This window comes from Lactuca virosa, chromosome 5 (assembly GCF_052849685.1).
Source record: "Lactuca virosa cultivar CGN04683 chromosome 5, Lactuca_virosa_CGN04683_v6, whole genome shotgun sequence".
In the NCBI taxonomy this organism is placed as follows: Eukaryota; Viridiplantae; Streptophyta; class Magnoliopsida; order Asterales; family Asteraceae; genus Lactuca; species Lactuca virosa.
Genome location: NC_136430.1, coordinates 272162947 through 272184943, shown reverse-complemented (window position 1 = coordinate 272184943; position 21997 = coordinate 272162947). Strand labels below are relative to the sequence as shown.

The following is a 21997-nucleotide window of genomic DNA, read 5'->3' as shown; positions in this document are numbered from 1 at the left end:
TACCCGTCTCATTTGGCGAGAACCGGAACTGAAGTTGGAACCGATGGTTCATAGAAAGTTAGAACCGAAATCGGAACAAGTTTAGACAATTCATAAATTTTTGTAACCAACCCTGGAACCGACGGTTCCAATACCAAGAGCGGATAACCCGATTATATCATTTTTATTTACTTTTGTCAATAAAACAACAATTTAGTTTATTTCAAATCAAATCAACTTGGATTAAAGATAGACAAAATTGGAGCAATAGATTCTAATCCAGTCTAAATAACACACATATTCATACCAAATACTATTATATATATATATATATATATATATATATATATATATATATATATATATATATATATAAAACGTAAAGTTATTTCAAAAGTAACTTTAATAGAATTTTTGAACTCACTTAAAGGGAAAATGGCTTGTAAGCCTAACAAAGTTTTCAAACCGTTCAAAAAAAATTCAATTATGTTTTGTCTGTTCAAGAAAACCCAACAAATTAACTTTTTGTTTAAAAAAGTCAAACTAACTTAAACTTCTCATTTAAGGTCAACCAGTTAATAAAAGTCAACGAATGACATGGCTTATGACATGTAATTAAATATCGAGAAAATGACTTGTAAGACCAACGAAGTTTCGAAACCGTACAAAAAACATCAATCATGTTTTGTTTGTTAAAAACAACCCAACGAAAACATGATTGAGGTTTTTTAAACGGTTTTAAAACTTTGTTGGTCTTACAAGTCATTTTTTGATATTTAATTACACATCACAAACCATGTCATTCATTGATTTTCATTAGTCGGTTGACCCTAAATGAGAAGTGTAAGTTAATTGGCTTTTTTAGACAAAAGGTTAATTCGTTGGGTTTTCTTGAACATACGAAACATAACTGAGATTTTTCGAAAAAAATTTCTTTTATTGGAAACTTCAAACTCATTGTTTTTATAGAATTACAATTTTTTGAAAATTTATGTTTTAAAAATATTTAAGGATGCATTTTCCATCTATTAAAGGTAATCTTTTGTAATTCAAAACATTGTAAGTGACCATCAAAATTTTCTTAAGTTATTGGTGTTGAAACGTGCACATAAACTTAATTCTTACGAAATAGGTAAAAAAAACATTATAAAGAAATTTTGTTTATAATAAGTTTTTTTTATGTAATACATTCCCCAAATAATTTGATTATTCATGTGCACCAAAAAGAACCATCAATAAAGTTTTACACATTAAAATCATTAATCTTCGATATACTTTCACCACAGTGATTGTCAAAAAAAGGTAAAAGAACATTAATAAATTTTCTAGCACCCTAAAAGTCATATTTTTAACCACCTGTTTGTTGACAAAAAACATTTCTAATGTTTGTTGACAAAAAACATTTCTAACGCCTAGACTGACGAAGACTCTCGACAACAACATTTACTAGGACCTCTAACCCCGTTGTAGAGCATGTTTGTAACACTAAAGTCGAACGGAGTGAAGCGGGAATGAGGCGTGGTTCCTGCTCGGAGGAACACCGCACCGGCGGTGCGGGATATGAGGCGCGGGGAGGAGGTGAGGGGAGGGATTGCCGCACTCTCTTCTTGTGATTTGCTATAAAAAAAATTCATCGATGAAGAAGGAAGAAGTTTCCGGAAATGACATATTTGGCCCCTATGTTTTGGTCTTATGGCAGAATACACCCCAGTTCTGAATTCTATTCATAAAAGTAGTTTTCCAAAGTTACAAAATAGACACTATACTTTTATATTCCAATTATCATTAAAATCAATTAATTTTATTTAAAAAATAATAAAAAAAAACAAAATAGTTAGGAAAGCTTCTCACCCATCCAATTGGGTTTAGGTGATGGAAAAGAAAGTTAAGGAAATAGTGATGTGACCCACAAAAAATAAGGGAAGTTTTCCTCGGACTCCCTCCGGTCTAAAGGCACCAAGTCATAGACATTAATGCTTGAATAATTGGTTTGATTTAAAGACTTGTTTTCTAATTTTCTAAGGATCTCAGAAATAAGAATCATAAAGACATGTTTTTAATTTTTGAGCATATTTTATAATAAAACAAAATATAATAATTTTTGAAGTCGCTATTCATAAGAACTTGTGAAAAAGAATTCCCCTTATAAAGAGAGGGGCCACTTCGAAAAAAATAGATGTTCAAAAATTTGTACTACGAAAATATTGCACTTTGTAGTACATAAAAAATATAGTAGATTTTCAAATTTCCTTAATTTCGAAAATAATGGTCAGATAACTTTATAATATGTAATTATTACATGAGATATCAATTTTTGTGATTAATGAGGTCCATATCTCTTATGCAGTTATAATAATATTCAATATTAGTATTGATTTTAAAGCATTAACCAGATTTTTTAGTGGCATGAATTGATAAAAATTATGTATGAAATTTAACAATATATTCATGCTAAAAATAAGATTATATGAACAAATTGGGTGTAGGTAGAAAATAGAAATTAAAAATACTATAGGACATAATTCTTATATACGTTTAAAATACATGTCTTGTTGTGGGCCAAGAGCCCTATTTGTGCTTGTGCGCACAGTTTTAAAAGAGCCCTATTTGCACAAAAGAACCGGAAATCAACACCATTTTTGTAAATTACCATTGATATCTCCTTTCGATTTACATGTGACGAACAAAAAATGATTAAAATAAAAATAGTAGACTGAAGTAAGAAAATACATATATTAATCTTACATAAAATGATTGTTCCAAATATTTGTAAACCACTTCGCTGTGAGTTTTACATATGTAAGTTTCAATGTGGAGTTTAATTAAACCGTGGTAACGAAAGTTAAAGTGAAAAAAAGTACAAAGAAACGAATCAGAGAAGAACATGATTATGGGAAATTAATGGTTACTAAGAATTTTATTGAAAACAAGACTGAAAACTTAATACAAAGTATCAAACAAATAACTCTACTTATACTAAGCATAAATGAGTCTAAATATGCAAACTAAAAAAAACTCAAATATACACAACTTTCCAAATATACCTTTAAGTCTAAAATGCCCGAAATTATGAACTAACCCAACAGTTTCCCCTTGATTCAAAAGGGAAATATCCGGAAAAGACGAAAAGTCCTAATATTTTATCCTAATTTACAAAAAAGTCGCAGACTAAAATTTGTTTACGAAAAAGTCTCAATTACCGGTAAAAACAATGATTTAACCCTATTTTTCCGGTTTCATTACTTATCTGGTTTTAATAAAGTCTCTTTATTTTACAATAATTTACAAATAAGTCCTAAATTATGGTAAAAAAAAGGAATTTTAATGAAAATTATGGTAAAATAATAAGACTTTAATGAAACCAAGTAATATTAAAACCGATAAACCGGAAAAAAAGGGTCAAATCGTCATTTTTTCCGGTAATCGGGACTTTTTCATAAACCAATTTTAGTTTGGGATTTTTTTGTAAATTATGGTGAAATATTAGGACTTTTCTGAAGATTTTCCTAATTCAAAATGTAATACTTCCTTTACTCCTAGCAACTGTCCTTTTTTGTAAATTAGGGTGAAATATTATGACTTTTTCATATGTTCCACTCTTGATCATCTTCATCTTCACACTTAACCTTTCAATAGTTATCGTTTCACTTGGGGTGGACTTTATTTTAGACCTTCCACCATATCTAATTTGCATCCTCATCAAAATATACATCCCTACTTTCATGGATTGATCTTGTATCTGGATGAAGAAATTTGTATCCCTTTGATCCTTTTTCAATTCATAAATGAGCAATCTTGTTCCTTTAATCCTATAGAATTTTTTGGGTGTGAACTTGATGTTCGTACGTAATCAATGCAACTGAACGCTATCAAATTCTTGATATGTCGTTTCCTTCTCGTCCATATCTTATATAGAGTGGAGTCTTTAAGTTCTCTTGTACTGAATCTGTTAAAGTACATAGACTACATGGCACATTGCTTCTCCGTATAGTAATAGTAATTGGTACCTCCATGACTTTAAGACTATGTCTTATCATCCAATTATAATACCATTTTGTCTCTCTTCTACCCTATATTGTTAATGAGAATACAGTGTCGTATAATGCACATTCAAACACATTTTCTTTGTAGTATACAGGGAAATCACTTGAGAGGCGTCCCCCACACAGTCAGTCTCTAACGTCTTTAATTTTTATCCAACTTCTATCTCCACTTTCTTTCAAAATTCTATAAAGGCTTTTGTACATTCATCTTTAGTTCTAAGAGATGAATCCACATCACTCTAGTCTTATTAGAAATGTGTTTGAGGGTAGTGGAGTTTACCTGTCCCATACTAGAATGCCAACACCATGTTTATTCAATAGTTTGTCCAAGTAGATACGTGATTCATTTTCATTCAAGGATATTTTAATGAGTCGATTTTTAGTTATTCTTGTCATCATGGATCCATAGGAACAAACCGTGCATGAGGATCCAGTTCCCATTTTCCTCTAGCTGACCAAACTTATAATGCTACTACACAATCTTGGTATGTAGTAAACGTTGTGATGAGATTGTTTTTCAGCATTCCAAAATTAGAATATGATAGAGCCTTTGCCTTAATGTTGTACCATGGAATCCATCTCTAAATATGGTATAAAATTTAATGGATTGATTGATATCATGGAACTTCCTCTTATCCCCAGTCATATGGTTACTTGCTTCGTTATCTAGGTACCAAACTTTGGACTAGTTTGTGTTACCTCCTATTGGTGTAAATTTTTGATTGATTTTTTCTTCATTTAGGAACACTACTTTTCTAGCTTCAGTCTCATGGAGTGCTACCAAGAGTAGGGTTTGTTTGTTATCCGTCTGACCATGCATGGGCTAAAATTAGCTTTTTAATTCTTTCCTTACATGGATTTTTACATTATTTAGTATAATTCCCAAATTCTTGGTAATTATAACACTGTATTTTTTTGCTCTTGTATTTATTTTTCTTTGTGACATGAGTTTTCTATTGTTGTTGTTGCTGGTGTTTACACCTCTTCCTTGGCCTTGACAATTGTCGGAATTCCCATGGTTGTTTTTGTTAGCAAATCGTGATTGTTCTTGAAATTTCTTCTTACTTATTTTAGTGCATTATTGGTGTATAAGTAAGAGTTTCTATTATTCAATTTCAAAATGCCCATAAATTTACTCCTTATGATCTTCCAGTATCCCAACTAATAGCGATTTAGGTATCTAAGTCAAGATATGTGGTTGAGGGGATAACGAGGTGGAGGATGGTGGGGTTGAAGGTTAAGGATGGTGATGGTGGTGGATTCCATGATAGTTGGGGTGTTCCAGTTCTGTTGATGTCGTTTATTTCCTTGATTCCAGTGTTTTTGACCTCGACCTCCATATCCTCTGAAGCTTCTACCACGACCTCGACCATTTGAATTATGACCTTGGTTGTTATCACTTCTGCCCGAGTGGTTGTGGTAGGTGGGAGTCTGACCATGTTGACCCGCTGTTGGGTTTTGTGATGATCGATCAACCGTAGAAGATGCAACAAGTACTGTGTGTTTGATTTTTCCTAGCTGTTTGTTTGTGTTGTTCCAGTTGTAACATGCTACAGCGTACTGTAAATCCATTGCAAGACAAGTGTGTCGATCTCCGCCCATTAGTCGTAATTGGGATCGCTTTTCTGGGGTGCTGGGGTGTCGTCAATGTGATGAAAAACCATGTAAGCTTTGGCGTGAAGATGGAACAATTTTGTCCACGAGGAGTAGTTAACCTTGGTGCCATCTATAGTTCGAATCTTGTTTTGTATATTTGTCATAATGTATGCTGGATGTAAGGTCGTAGCCTTCACTTAAACCAACATCATTTTTGCCCATGATGATCTGTCAAACAAGAAAGAGGGAGGCAGGGGATTGAAGAACCGTGAAGCGGCTGAGACAATGTCGTAGCCAAGGTTGTCAAGATCGGGATCCTACATAGGATCGTTTTTGGGTTTGCAAGATCGGGATCGAGATCCTAAGATCCTACAAAATGAAACATAATTTTAATTTATAATTTTAATACGTGAAAAATATTTTAAACTTCAAAATATTAGTCATAAGTCACAACATAAAATGATAAACGGTAACTTGGTAAACGGGTAAAAGAGATAAAGTGGTAAAATGATTTCATTTGCAAAAAAAAAATAATAAATAAAAAATAAAAAATAAAAAATAAAAAATAAAAAAAATCAAGGAAAGGTAGGATCGGATCGGATCCCAATCCTACGATCCTACCTACGATCTTACGATCCTACCCCAAATACGACCCGTTTACGACCCGGATCGTTTTTCATACTTAGAATCGTAGGATCGTAAGATCCTACGATCAGGATCACGATTTTGACAACCATGGTCGTAGCTCTTGATTGGAGGTAGCCTCCAGATGATTCTAGGGTTCTATGGCTCTGATATCATAATAGTGATTTAGGATTCTTAAATTGATGATGTTTATTGATAATCAACGCCTTATATAGGGACAAATAAAATTGAATACAGTCACATATTATGGAGATAAATACCAAAAATACAATCAAATCTGGAAAGATATATATCTATTAAAAATATGTACAATCCATAAATATAATCAGCTAATACCGACGACTTCTTTAAAAGTCATATTACCCAAATATCCAAATTGTTCAACATTTGAGGTATTTTCACGAATATGGATGTCACTGCCTTTAGAATTTTCTTGAACGCATAAGCTTCTTCCATATTGTCCCTTAAAGCTTGAATGTTGCTCAAAATGTTGCTTACCTTTATAGAAAAATGGACCACATGTTCCGACTCCATCATACTCTACACCTCGAATTCTACTTCTAGTGTTTGTACCTTTATTGTTCTTAATTACACGATCAACACCCATGCATAGAACTTTGAGTGTGTCCCAAGCTTCTTTTGCTTCTCCGCCAAAGAATAAAAATCATCAAGGAGTACGTAACTTGGAAAATAATGGCCATCATAATCCTATACATCTTTCAACTAACTGTTCTAAGGATTCTTTGGTTAGATAACCTCCCACAGTTCTTGTGCTTGCATAACCACCTTCAACTTAATTGATCACCAGACATCATAATTACTCCGGGTTGAAGGTATTGGAGATAGAACGATCCTTCTTTCTTTTGTGCATCCATATCGACGATAGAAATGAACCAACTTTGCTATAACACCAAATGTAAGCTTTAACTTGGAGTTTAAACCTTGATCACCAAGGTACATGTCAAAAAGTCACATAAATTAAACATAGAAGAACCGAAAGAACATGGAGATCTGGAAGAACATAGTGAAAATAATTTCTAGGAAATTACTTGTTTAACAAGTACTATATTCAAAACGAGACTGGAAACTTAGTACAAAATATCTAACAAATAATTCTACTTATACCGAGTCTAAATGAGTCTTATTCTAACTCAAAAACTCAAAAATAGACAATTTTCCTTATGAATCCCTGAGTCTAAAATGCCTAGGATTCCGAATTAAGCCAACAACATATATGAAGAGTGTCCTATGTGGTGATAAAAAGGTTGTTCACAACCATTTATTTTTGTAGTGGTGTTTAAATTAATGTTTTTCATTTTAAAATATGATTTTATTTAGTTCTTATTGGTCTCTTTCGATGAATCCGCCACTTGCTTTATCAAACAAGAATTTCGAAAGTAAAATTGCAGAATATATAATTGGTACATACATACACCAGAAGCAATCATATAATGATATGAACCTTAGATAAAAAAAATAAAGAAAATTCAGACACTAAACATAAATCAAAAGATAACTGAGAAACATATATATATATATATATATATATATATATATATATATATATATACACACCATATGATAGTTTATTAAATACTTATAATCTTTGTTGGAGTGTAACATGCAACCAGATGTTTCAATATGAAGGTATGCACTTGACCTTGTTGGGTTAATCGGTTTCCCAGGTCATGGGTCGAAGTTGCGGATACGGTTCAATGGGTCAGAGCTTGAATTGGTCATATAATGTAGATGTTAGAAATATGGTTTAGTGGCACTTGGAAATCTGAGAATCGTGATAATCACTTTCAAATCGAAGTTTTTGGGTGGTACTCCCAAATCCTCAATTGGATAAGACTCAAAGAAAATCAGAGAGAAAGAAAGAGAATGAGATGGTGTAATTTCGTGAGTACCAGAAAAAACTGACTAAAATTTGGTTATAAACCTTCCTTATATGAAAAACTGTCAAAACTGTCAAAACCGTCATATAACAGTTTTTTATCAACAGTCAAACTGTTATAAATCCGGGTTTTGTATGAGGATTAATGCTAAGTCAAAACCGGGTCAAATATTCAAACCCCAGCCAGGGGATCTGCCCCTTGGACCCCGCCAGGGGCTGCCGCCCCTTGGACCCTGCTCCCAGGGGCGCTGCCCCCGGACCCCCGTTCGTTCAGGGGCTTCGCCCCTAAATGACAGTATACTTTGATACTTGATCAAACTTAAACAAGTGTGTACTTCACATTTTCCTTACTTGTTTAATATTTATCAAGATCATTTTTAGTCAACAAAGTAATCCCATTACACTTAAATAACCTTGATGATAACAAATCACCAACAAACCTCCCCCATTTAAATGTAATCTCGATTAACTTAAAATGAAACATAACACCAACAAAACTGATGCATAAATGAAATATCGTGACGATTGAATTTCACATTAGTATATTATTCATTCCAAATATTCGAATATTAGGGTGTCACTAAGGATTGAACCCTTTCTATTCTAAGTAAATACATGAAGATAATATACATAACAGTTTACATTCTCAAAGTTCTAACTTGACACTATATTTTACTAGCTTGTGTCCCATCCTTCAATAAGCATATCAAAGTCAAGTCCCAACTTCTTGAAGCAGCTAAACTTCATGCATATATAGGTAGTTCTTTTGTTCTTGCACCTGCAAATGCAATTTTTCAAAGAACTATTAAGAAATAAAATTTCAACCTCCTTAACTTGCAGTACTGAACACATACCTTGGGATGATAACAAAATGTGTTCCAATCTTCAAATATCAAGCTTTCCACATTGAATTCAGCATCTAATATTGCATTAGATGGGAATTTGGTATCTCAATATAAAAGATTCAAGTGGACTTTAAACCCATCCCTACAGCCGCCTTGTGCACAAGATTTCTTGCTAACCATTTGGTTAGATGATCGGCTAAATTCAATTGAGTTCTTACAAACTCCACAGATATCACACCAGTCATGATGAGCTCATGAATCATGCTATGTCTAACACCTAAATGTCTAGACTTTCCATTGTACACTTGACTATAAACCTTAGCCAAGGTTGCAGCACTATCACATCTGATAGAAATGGTAGATATCGGTTTGGGCCATAAGGGAATTTCATAAATCAAATTCCTTAGCCACTCAGCTTCTTTACCAGCAGCAGACAAAGCAACAAACTCAGACTCCATGGTTGAGTTAGTAATACAAGTCTGTTTCTTAGATGCCCAAGAAATGGCACCTCCTCCAAGAAGAAACACCCAACCACTAGTAGAGGAGTGATCCTCTAAGTTGTTAATCCAGCTGACATCTGAATAACCTTCTAAAACATAAGGATATCCACTATAAGTTAAACCATAATTCATGGTCCCTTTTAAGTACTTGAATACTCTACTCACAGCTTGCCAATGATGTGAAATAGGATTACTAGTATATCTACTAAGCCTTCCCACAACATATGCTATATCATGCCTAGTACTAGTCATGGCATACATTAGACAACCAATAGCCCTTGAGTATTCTGGTTGAGACACTGGAGATCCTTTATTAGGTAGAAGCTTAAGACTAGGATCTATAGGAGTGCTAACAGGAGAACAATTCTCAAAGTTAAACTTTTTCAATATCTTCTCAATATAATGAGATTGAGAAATTGAAATCCCATTGTTTCCTTTTCTAATTCTTATACCAAGAATTACCTCAGCCTCCCCCATGTCTTTCATATCAAAACTAGATGATAAGAATTTCTTGGTTTTATCAACTTCTTCTAAATCAGTACCAAAAATCAACATATCATCTACATATAAGCAAATCATGACTCCTTTACCAGAAGTATCAAATTTGCTATATACACACTTGTCAGCTTGGTTTAATGCAAAACCATTAGACAAGACAACATCATCAAACTTTTGATGTCATTGTTTTGGTGCTTGTTTCAAACCATATAATGATTTCTTCAACTTGCACACTTTGTGTTCATTTCCAGGCATCACAAACCCTTCAGGTTGTTTCATGTATATTTCCTCATCCAAGTCACCATTCAAGAATGCAGTTTTCACATCCATTTGGTGAATCACAAGATTATGTATAGCTGCAAGAGCTAATAATAATCTAATAGTAGAAATTCTGGCAACAGGAGCATAAGTATCAAATAAATCAATGCCTTCCTTTTGTCGAAAGCCTTGGATAACCAATCTGGCTTTATACTTATCAATTGTACCATCCACCTTCATTTTCCTTTTGAGGATCCATTTACATCCTAATGCCTTGCAACCAGGAGGTAAATCAGCCAATACCCAAGTATTGTTATGCATGATAGAATCAATCTCATCATGAATTGCCTTTTTCCAGAAATGAACATCCCTAGAAGCCATAGCTTCACTGAAAGTCTTTGGATCCTCTTCAATATTAAAACAATATTGATGTTGAGAAATAGTCTCATTCCTTGTTCCTTCAACTAAATATAGTTGAAAATCAGATCCGAAAGACTTAGGTTTTCTAGCTCTCGTGCTTTTCCTAGGTTCAGGTACAAAACTTGCACCACCAGAAACATCTTCAGCTTGAGTAGTACTCTTGCTGGAAGATTGATGAATTATGTCCCTTGGTTTAGGTATAGATGTAAATCTTTCTTCATCAAAGATAGCATCTCTTGACTCTATCACTGTTTTTATAGACACATAGTCATTAGATTCTAAAACATAGAATCTATATGCTTTGGAATGCTCAGCATATCCAATAAAGATACGATATATACCTCTCTCACCCAATGTATTCCTTTTGGGTTCAGTGAGCCTTACAACTGCTCTACAACCCCAAACTTTGAGATAACTCAAATTTGGTACCTTTTTACACCAAAGTTCATAAGGAGTATTCTTACTCCTTTTATTTCGAGTTCTATTCAAGATGTAACATGCAGTTAACATTGCCTCACCCCAAAACCCTTCACTTAATCCAGAATATGACAACATGGAATTAACCATTTATTTCAAAGTCCTATTCTTCCTTTCAGCCACACCATTTTGTTGTGGTGTATATGGAGCTGTGGTTTGATGTATTATCCCAGTTGATTCAAAATAAACTGGATCATAATACTCACCACCTCTATCATTACGCAATACTTTTATTAATTCATTTTTATGAAACTCAACTTGTTGTTTATAAATTTTAAATTTATCAAGTGCTTCATCCTTAGAATGTAGCAAATAGATATAACAATATCTAGATGCATCATCAATAAAAGTAATAACATACTTCTTGTTTCTAAGGGAAGGTGTTGCATGGAAATCACATAAATCACTATGTATAAGATCCAACACCTTGCTTTCCCTAACAACATATTTGAAAGGTTGTCTAGTGATTTTAGTTAGCATGCATGTTTTACATTTTTCATTATTTTGCATATCAAAAGTAGGAATTAAACTCATTTTAGACATGTCTTTTAATCTCTTGTAATGAATGTGTCCTCGTCTAGCATGCCATAATTCAGATTTATGAAAATTATTGCTAGTACTACTAGAAGTCATGCAAACAGAATTATCACTAGAAGGATAATTAATATTAAGCCTAATCATTCCATTACATATATAGTCAAATCCTATAAAAGAACCATGTCTTGACAAGATATACTTGTCACTTTCTAACACTTGTTTGTAACCACAATTATTTAATACAATTTCAGACACGAGATTCTTACGAATCCCTGGAACATATAAAACATTGTTCAAACACAAACATTTCCCAGAAGTAAAAGTAAGTAAAACAGATCCTATGCCCTTGATTGGTTCAGTTGCAACATTTCCCATCTTCACAACAGATCCATCTTCAATTGGTTGAAAGTCCTTGAACCAATATAGATCTTTGCAAACATGACTTGTTGCTCCCGAATCAACCCACCATGCAACTTTATCATCCTGCACATAAAATGCTTCAGAAATCACAGAAATATAATTCTGAATATATTTAGAATTCTGCAATGAAACAGAAATCTGACCTTGTTGCTTTTCTGGATCCTTAGATCCACTTGGTCCAGCACCATCCTTATTCACTTTGCGAAGACGACAATCTTTCTTGAAGTGACCCGGTTTGTTACAATTCCAACAAACCAACTTAGCCTTCTTGTTGGAAGACTTGTCATCCTTTCCTTTAAACTTTCTTTTTCCATTAGACTTCTTAGGATTCTTTGAACTTTCTCCTTCCACCATGTTCATAGAAGAGGAACCAACTTGGTTCTTGCCTTTAGGATTGTTATCAAGTTCTTGAGTCCTTATGGACTCTTCAATCCTTAAATGGCTTCCAAGTTGAGTAAAAGTCAATTCCTCTTTGTTATGTTTCAGATTGTGTTTAAAATCCTTCCAGGAAGGGGCAGTTTGTCAATTATCACAGCCACATAAATGGCTTCATCCATTTTCAGATTATGTTGAGCAAACTGTCCCAAAATCCTTAACATTTCATGGAATTGTTCCATAACAGGTCTGGAGTCAATCATCTTGTAACCCATAAAGTTACTAACAAGAAACTTCTTACTATAAGCATCTTCATCCGTGTACTTGGATTCAAGAGAATCCCACAATTCTTTTGCAGATTCAAAATTTGATAGATATCAAAAAGAGAGTCAGACATACCATTGAGAATATGACCACGACATATATAATCATCATTTTCCCACTTTGATCTTCTTCTTGTCGCCTCCAAAGGTTCATCTTCAACAGATTCTGGTAAGACTGGCATGGGTGTACTCAGAACATACACCACTTTCAGAGTGGTAAGGAGAAACTTCATCTTCTTCTGCCATCTACGAAAATCTTGCCCTTCAAACTTGTTTAGTTTTTCAAACTTACTTGTCATTTCCTTCACAGAATCACCACTTGCCATGATCACAGATTACATCGATTTTTGTTAGAAATATGGTTTAGTGGCACTTGAAAATCTGAGAATCGTGATAATCACTTTCAAATCGAAGTATTTGGGTGGTACTCCCAAATCCTCAATTGGATAAGACTCAAAGAAAATCAGAGAGAAAGAAAGAGAATGAGATGGTGTAATTTCGTGAGTACCAGAAAAAACTGACTAAAATTTGGTTATAAACCTTCCTTATCTGAAAAACTGTCAAAACTGTCAAAATCGTCATATAACAGTTTTTTATCAATAGTCAAACTGTTATAAATCCGGGTTTTGTATGAGGATTAATGCTAAGTCAAAACCGGGTCAAATATTCAAACCCCAGCCAGGGGATCTGCCCCTTGGACCCCGCCAGGGGCTGCCGCCCCTTGGACCCTGCTCCCAGGGGTGCTGCCCCCGGACCCCCGTTCGTTTAGGGGCTTCGCCTCTAAATGACAGTATACTTTGATACTTGATCAAACTTAAACAAGTGTGTACTCCACACTTTCCTTACTTGTTTAATATTTATCAAGATCATTTTTAGTCAACAAAGTAATCCCATTACACTTAAATAACCTTGATGATAACAAATCACCAACAGTCGGTATTTTATTTCTTTATGCACAAGTTTTATTAGAGTTTATTTGGTCACAAGTGATGAGGTTGTTTTTCCTAGCTTTTAGGAAGTTCACGTAGCAATAGTAGGTTAGATACCTTTTCTTTAGGATTAAGTTTTTTTTCTTATTTAATGTAACTTGTGAGATCAATGAAAAATGTTCAGGTAGTAAAACTCAAAATCTACATTACGTGTGTGTGATTGTGTGTGTTTTCAAGGGCCTGATCCAACAGACCTCATCATCGGCAGCAAGTGCTTTGACTAATCTTATCCCCGCTATCACCTTTGTTGCAGCATCCACTGTTGGGTATATACTAAGCTTTTCCCCTACAAGTTTAACAGTAAAATGTCTACAAATTAAACCACAATTTTCTTTGATTTTTATTTTAGATTGGAACCAATAGATGTTCGAAGCTTGAGAACTGTTGCGAAAATATTAGGGACGATTTTGTGTGTCGCAAGTGCTGCTGCAATGACATTCATCAAAGGCGCCAAACTAATAAATGCACATTTGCCTTCATCGAATTCTTCATCATTAAATGTAACCGAGAGTGATAAAGTTTGGCTTCTGGGTTGCTTATGTCACTTCGTTTCCTGTTGTTGCTGGTCATTTTGGCTAATAATACAGGTATACATTAACACTATAATAAACAGCCTTTGAGGGTTTAAGTCTCATTTGAGACATAGATGCTATTAAGGTGTAGATTATGACTAGATTAGTTTGTGGGTCCAAAAAAAAATTCTAACACTATAATGAAATGTATATTAAAAAAAACTATATATTGATTTGGATTCTGTTACAATGAATGTTATGAAATTTGTTAGATATTGTAGGTATCAGTCACAAGAAACTACCCTGACCCCTTATCTTTATCGGCCTGGATGTGTTTTATTGGGACAATGCAATGTGCGGCTGTTACGTTGTTTACAGACCCATACGTGGATGCATGGAAAATCAAATCATATTTGCAACTTGGCACTTGTATATATGCGGTATTGACATTCGTTTGATATTCAAATAAAAATGTTATATTTTTTGTCTGAAAACTGAGGGTGATAAAGTCAATGTAGTGTTCCGTAGATGATACGAGCCGTCGGAAATCCGTCGGTAATACGAGCCGTCGGAAATCCGTAGGAAATCCGTAGGTGATAAAGTCAATGTCAATCAAAGTGGGGCCCGTCGGTAATCCGTAGGTAATCCGTCACTATAGTGTTCCGTAGATATTCCGTAGATAAATTACCGATGGAAAAATGTTGTCGGTATTCCGTAGGTAATCCGTCGCAAATCCGTCGGTAAAATTTACCCATGGGCGTTTATGCTACGGCATGTTTTCCGTCACAATTCCGTAGGTAACCCCCTATACCTACGGAATACCTACGGATTTTGCCGTAGGTATTTTCAGATTTTCTAGTAGTGATATATATATATATATATATATATATATATATATATATATATATATATATATATATATATTTGTGACCATTTTGATGATTAGGGTATTGATGGTTCGGGGATTTCCATATGTGCACAAGCATGGGTCATCGAAAGAAGGGGTCCAGTATTTTCAGCAATGTTCAATCCTTTGAACACAATCATTGTCACCATCCTCGCTTCTATATTTTTACAAGAAAAAATATACGCCGGAAGGTAAATGGACGTTATATGAACTTTAATCTATTGTTATATAAATTTTGATTACCAAAAAAATTAACATGCTAAAATATAAAATAAAAAGAGAAATAGCCAAGTTTAAGCATCAAACTAGTTAGCAACTGAAAGTTTATTTGATGTGGTTTGACACCTAAAATGTTACAAAAGAATAGTTGCCTACTTTTTAAAGTCGACAATTTTATTTTAGTTTTTATTTTATTTTTCTGCAATTTTGCTAACAAGTGCTTTTTTATTCTTTTCATATAATAACAAAGCTTCCAATTTCATAGTGTGATAGGTGCAATTGGAGTCATAATAGGATTGTATGTGGTACTATGGGGTAAAGCCAAAGATGTCACAATGCTTAAAGAAGCAGAAGAAAAGAAGATGTTATCCGAAAACGATAGACTTAAGGTTGTACAAGTTTGGGTTGATGATTCCGAATTGACTGAGCTATTTCTACCACATAAATAAAAAAGGGTCGACGAAGTCATGTAGTGCAGGTTAAGAACATTAGTACATATCATCGCAAATTGCACCTCATATCATATGTGAATTTTAAGAGAAACAATTACATAATTGTTGCACGTCGTTCGGTAAAAATTACAAATCTACCATTTTAAAATCCATGGTTTTTTTCTTCCATGCATCTTTTATCCTTAATCTACCATTTTATTGCATGAATGGTCTGTATAATAAGTTCAATAGAAAGCTTTTAATATTTTTAAATCACCCCCCCCCCCCCCGACACACACACACATTGGTTACCATATCCCAAACCAACAATAAGATAACTCGTCACACTCATACCTTTGTCTTCCTCTACGATGCATCATTGTCCACATTTATGCCCTATTGAGAAGTGGAGACTTATCTCATGGCGAAGTTAACAGAGAGAAACCTTAAGGTGGAATTGCAGATGCAAACTTCAACCACTAGCGAAGATGTGGGGTGAGGCTTAATAAAAACAAAACAATTTGTAAAGCTGCTAAGTGGGCGAAGCTATGAGAGCGGAACTCGTTTATACATTGGAAGGTAAATATTTTTTATTTGGCGTGTGATGGGTGATAGAATTCCAACGAATTTCAACTTTTTCCACCGTGGGAATGGATGTACCTACCATTCTTTATGTCATATGCGAATTGGGGGTCGAACACCTCGATCATATGTTTTTTAAATGTGAGGTTGCAACAAGGACTTGGAAAGTGATTTTTAATTGGTTAGAGATCTCTCAAAATCATATTGGTTCGGTTGCTAAGATGTTCTTGTAGGTGTATCAATTGCCAATCTCTTGGAGAAAAAAAAAGTCTTTGTGGATTCTATTATTTATACTACCATTTGGTATATTTGGGGGTTTAGAAATGATAAAGTGTTTGTTGGAGAGACACTGAGATTAAATGACATTGTTAACTCAATTATACAATTTCTTTCATTTCGTTTTCTAATAGGAATATAAAATATACTAGATAGGCTCAACTGTTTGAAAAACCTCTTGAACTCATTAAAATTTCATTGTTCTAGCTTCTTGCTATTGCTTGCTCTTTTTTTTCTCTTTATATATGCTTGGTTGTGTCTATAAAAATGAGAGTGATTGTATAAACAAAGTCAGGAGCAAAGACAGAGCTTCAAAGTGTAGCTTGAATTGGCAACGATGCCAAATACCAAACAACGGTAATGGAGAAGCAATGTGTATCACTTAAGCTTTAGCTTCGGTGTATATCATGTTTTAGCCCTTCATCGACCAAGAAATAGTTCCCGACTCTGAGCTTTATTTTGACCTTAAAATTTGAAGAAAAAGTCTGTCATCATGTGTCGGTTTATGTCAAGTGATGTCATAGGTCCATGGGCTAGGCCCATAAGAAATTAGGTCATCTAATTATACAAGTAGATCTCTTAATATTGATTGTAATCATGGCATGCCAAAGTAGATACAATAACTACATAAATTGTATAACATTTATTAGCTATAAATATATATCTCTAATTTTTCCTATGGATGTATCTTGATGACTTTGATGAAGTTAAACACATTATATCTTTATGTCTTGTTATTCTTCATCATCTTTATTATCGTTTCTTTGTGTTTTTCGAAATCCTTAATCGGAACACCTAGTATCAGAGTTATGGCTGAAGATGAGAATATTAAGATTGATGAATTCAAAAGTCATGATTTTGGCTTTTGGAAGATGCAAATTCAATATTATATCTACCATAAAAAGTTGCACCTACCTTGAATGAAAGAAAAATATAAGTTATGAAAAAAGAGGATTGACATATGTTATATCGATGTCCTCTTAGTGTAGTTAGTTGTATTTAGTGAAGAGTATTAAGTGAAACATTATCTATGAAAGAACAATGTTTGGGTTGATCAAGGTGTTATATAATATGTACGAAAACCCCTTGATGGTGAAAAAGGTTTTCTTGAACACAAAGATAAAGGAAGGAGGCCCAATCACAAATCACATCAACATGACTAACTTAATAATATATAAGCTAATATTTGCTTACATTGAATTCGAAGAAAAAGTCCATGCATTACTGCTAGAAAATTGGTTTGGAACAGTCGCAACAATTAGTAGTTCGTCTAGAACTACGAAGTTGATGTTTGAAGGTATTCATGACTTTATCCTCGATGATTATATTGGAAAAAGAAACATCGAAGAGTGTTCCAGCTGTTCGCTCAGCAACGAATATAGGAGGAGAGGGTCCAATAGAGGGGTAATGGTAGGGAAGATAAAAGTCAAAGAGAAAAAGACACTCCAAGAGAAGGAATTACATCACCTGTTGGAACTACAACGAAAGTGGACACTTTGGAAAATCAATTCCCAAATCGTTCGACCGAGAGGGAGAAGATTGAAGTTAATGTGACAAAGGATTTCGATGATTTCCTTATTGGATGTGCTGATTGTCTGATTGAACCCTTTATCATGAATTTGGGTGCTTCGTTTCATGAAAACCATTATCAAGAGGTAATGTATAACTTCCAGCATTATATGAGAAAGTGAGATTTACAGATAACACTATCCAAGATAACACCGAATTTCCGGATATTGTGCTCAATACTACTTTGGCTTAAAAATGAACATTAAAAAATGTCAAGTACATTATGTATCTTAATAAATGTTGATATTTTATGTCAGTTGGATAACGAAGGACACCATGTTGACTTCGATAATCACAAATGGAAGGTTATAAAAGGAAACATTGTAGTAGACAGAGGTAAAAGGAAAGGACCCATGTATATGGTTGAAGTATCTTTGAGGAAAGAATGAAGATGTTGGCTTCTAAGGGTAGTATTACATACTTGAAAATCATAACAATGGAATTTTGTGACCAATGTGTTTTTATATAAGAAAAATTAGGTTACCATCGTGAAGATTGATAGCTTATTTTATTTCCTTATTTTATTAGTTTATTTTAAATTTTTAGATTTTTTTATCATTATTGCATTGTATTTTATTTATTTTTCTTTAGTATGGATTGTACCATTTGGCTCACAATAACTCTTGGGGATCAGATCTAGAGGCTCATTCACGATTTTTCCACCATTGGAGACCTGCAAGTGACGATTTGGAGAGCAAAATACTCAATTTCTTTCATCTTTCCAAATCTTAGGTAGTTTCTTTATGCAATTAGATTATTGTTCTTGTTACTTTGTTGCCATGAGTGGCTAATAATCTTATTTGGTTGACTTTGGCTGAAAACCAATGAATGTTTGTGGGTTTTGAAGGATTTATGTTGATTATCAATTTATTCCATGTTTATGATTCTAGTTTACAATTCTTATGCTCATTTGATGCTTTGATCATGAGCTTAGTATTTGATTGAGCAATGGTTGATTTATTTCATTGATTTTGCATTGGATCATTGAATTTATCTAGAACAAAGGCTTTATGATGGTAGAAATCATCTCTAGCTTATGAATCATATCTCTTTTATGGATGTGTAAGCATTTGACATCCTCTAGGAATTGGGGATTCATTCATTCTTAAGGCTAATTGATTTCTTGGGATTAATTGCTTCAATTGACCCTTGATCTTAATTAAGAAGGTGTGTTGTGGGCTTCCCCAACCTCCATACTACCTATGAGGAATCGTGGCATATCATGCTTCACGATTGCTATAACCAATTTGGGATGAAGGATAAGCTTTGTATTAGATTCTAATGATAAACACACGAATGTTCATTGTGTTGAATTGCCTTAGTTAACCAATTATTCCCAACCTTTGAGCATCTCAGCAACTTGCTTAATTGCAAGGTTTTTAGTTATTCAAGTAATCAAACACCCCCCTTTTAGTTTAATTGTAGTTAGTTAGTTTAATTTCAATAGTTCTTTTAGATTGCATTGGTGATTGAATACAACCATTTCCCCGAAGATCGAAACCCCTTTTTACCATTATATTACGTTTTATTTGCAAACAAAGGGTGTAATTTGCTTGGTGGACTTGACATCCCACCAAGTTTTGGCGCCGTTGCCGGGGAAATTGGTTATTGTTATTTGATTTTTTATGCCTAGGTCTACAAGAACCGGTGAACTACTCTACAATCCGGAAATTGAAAAAGAAGCAAAAAGGTTGAAAAAGTTAGCAAAACAAGCAAAGCAACAACAACTCGTTCAAGCTTCTTCCTCTTCTCCACTAATCAACATAGAAGATCAAGTTCATACTTCAAGTGATACCGACACCGAACCGCGTTCTCCAATTGTTGGTCATTCCTTTGAAGACATTCCGTTTGAAAACCACATAGCCATGAATCACACTCCACCTCACAATCCCAACCCAAACCCAATCAATCAAGATGCCAATACCCCACCCCATCAACCAAGACAACAACCACAAGAACCTCTCATTGATATGCCACCTTGGAATCAAGCCCCTCCTCAAAACCAACCCAATTATCAACCACAAAACCAAAACTTCCACCAAAACAACCAACCTCAAAACAATGCTTTTCAAGTTCAACAACAAGTGCATTACCCAAATCAACCCAATTACCAACCCCCTCAAATGTACCAAAACCAAATGTACCCACAACAACAACCCCCTACAACCAATATCCTAATTACCAAGCTTATCCACCACCAATTTACAATCACAACCAATACCCTTACCCACCTTATCATCAACCACCCAATTACTTGCAACAATATCCCAATAACCCCAATCCACCCAATCCCCCTCAAGAGTTGACACTTAGACAAATGATGGAAACGGATGTTACTCACACACCTCTTGCTATTGTTTATCCCGCAAACCGCCGAGGGATTGAATTGAAGTCAAGTTTCATCCATCAACTCACCAAATTCCATGGGTTGGATAGAGAAGATCCTCAAAAGCATTTGAAGTCCTTTCATATGATATGTGTTAGCATGTTGCCCGACAATGTGACATTGGATGATTTCAAGTTAACCGCATTCCCGCTCACCTTGGAAGACAAAGCTAGAGAGTGGTTATTCAACTTACCACCGGGATCAATTCACACATAGGAAGAGTTACTCAAGGCCTTCAATAGCAAATTCTATCCCACCTCCCGCATTTCAAGTCAAAGAAGTGATATTTTGGGGATTCGTCAAGGGGAAAATGAAACATTTCATGATTTTTGGGAGCACTTCAACAATTTGTGTACAAGTTGTCCTCAACACAATATACCCGAACAACTACTTCTTCAACAATTTTATGAGGGTATGAATGAAAAAGATCGGAGGATGATTGATGCTTCAAGTGGTGGTGACATCTTCAACAAAACCCCTCACGAGATCCGATTACTTTTTGGTACCATTTCTCAAAATCAAAGGAATTTTGGGACTCGAAATGACATGAAGAGAAATTCTACACAAGTGGTTGGTGAAGTTAGCAACACTGAACACTTGGAATCAAAGCTCTTGGATTTGACTAATGTGTTAAGTCAAATGGTGGTGGGAAGTGGTCAACAATTGATGGTATGTGGTATTTGTGCAATGACGGGCCATTATACGGATAAGTGTCCCACACTTGGAAATGAACCGGAAGATGTGAATGCAATGGGCGGATATCAAGGTCAACCAAGACCCATGGGATTTCAAAACAATTTTAACCCAAATTGGAGGAATAACCAAAACAACCCTTATCCACTAAAGCAAAATCCACCAAACATTTTGATGAGACCCCAACATTCACAATACCAATCCCAAAAACCTCCATATCCACAAAATTCTTATAACCCTCCAAATTACCAACAACCTCCACAACAAGGCCAATCAAGTGGTAACAATCAAATGAGCCTTCAAGAACTTGTCACTTCTCTTGCTCAAAGCCAAACCCAGTTTCAACAAGAAACCAAGAATACTTTCTCCAACATTCAAGCACAAATTGGAGACTTGGCCACCGCTCTCAACAAGATAGAACAAAGGGGTAAACTTCCATCACAAACCGAGAAGAACCCCAATGTGAGTGCCATCACCTTGCGAAGTGGGAAAACACTTGGAGAAAGTCAACCTAAAAGAGTTTCAAGAGAAGACGAAGATGAAGTGATCATTGTGGAACCTCCAAAAGTTGTAGTTCCTCCAAAGGAACCGGTTGTGTCAAATGTTGATCAACCCGATCC

The 21997-nt window shown here is 34.5% G+C and overlaps 1 long non-coding RNA gene across 1 annotated transcript in view; it reads left to right on the top strand.

The window, feature by feature from the left end:
• Window positions 1-7925, top strand: part of LOC145110827 (uncharacterized) — an 8700-nt gene extending 775 nt beyond the window's left edge. The window contains exon 3 of the long non-coding RNA XR_013710073.1: window positions 7879-7925. This is a non-coding gene — a long non-coding RNA (uncharacterized LOC145110827). The remainder of the gene's footprint in view (window positions 1-7878) is intronic.
• Window positions 7926-21997: the final 14072 nt, after the last annotated feature.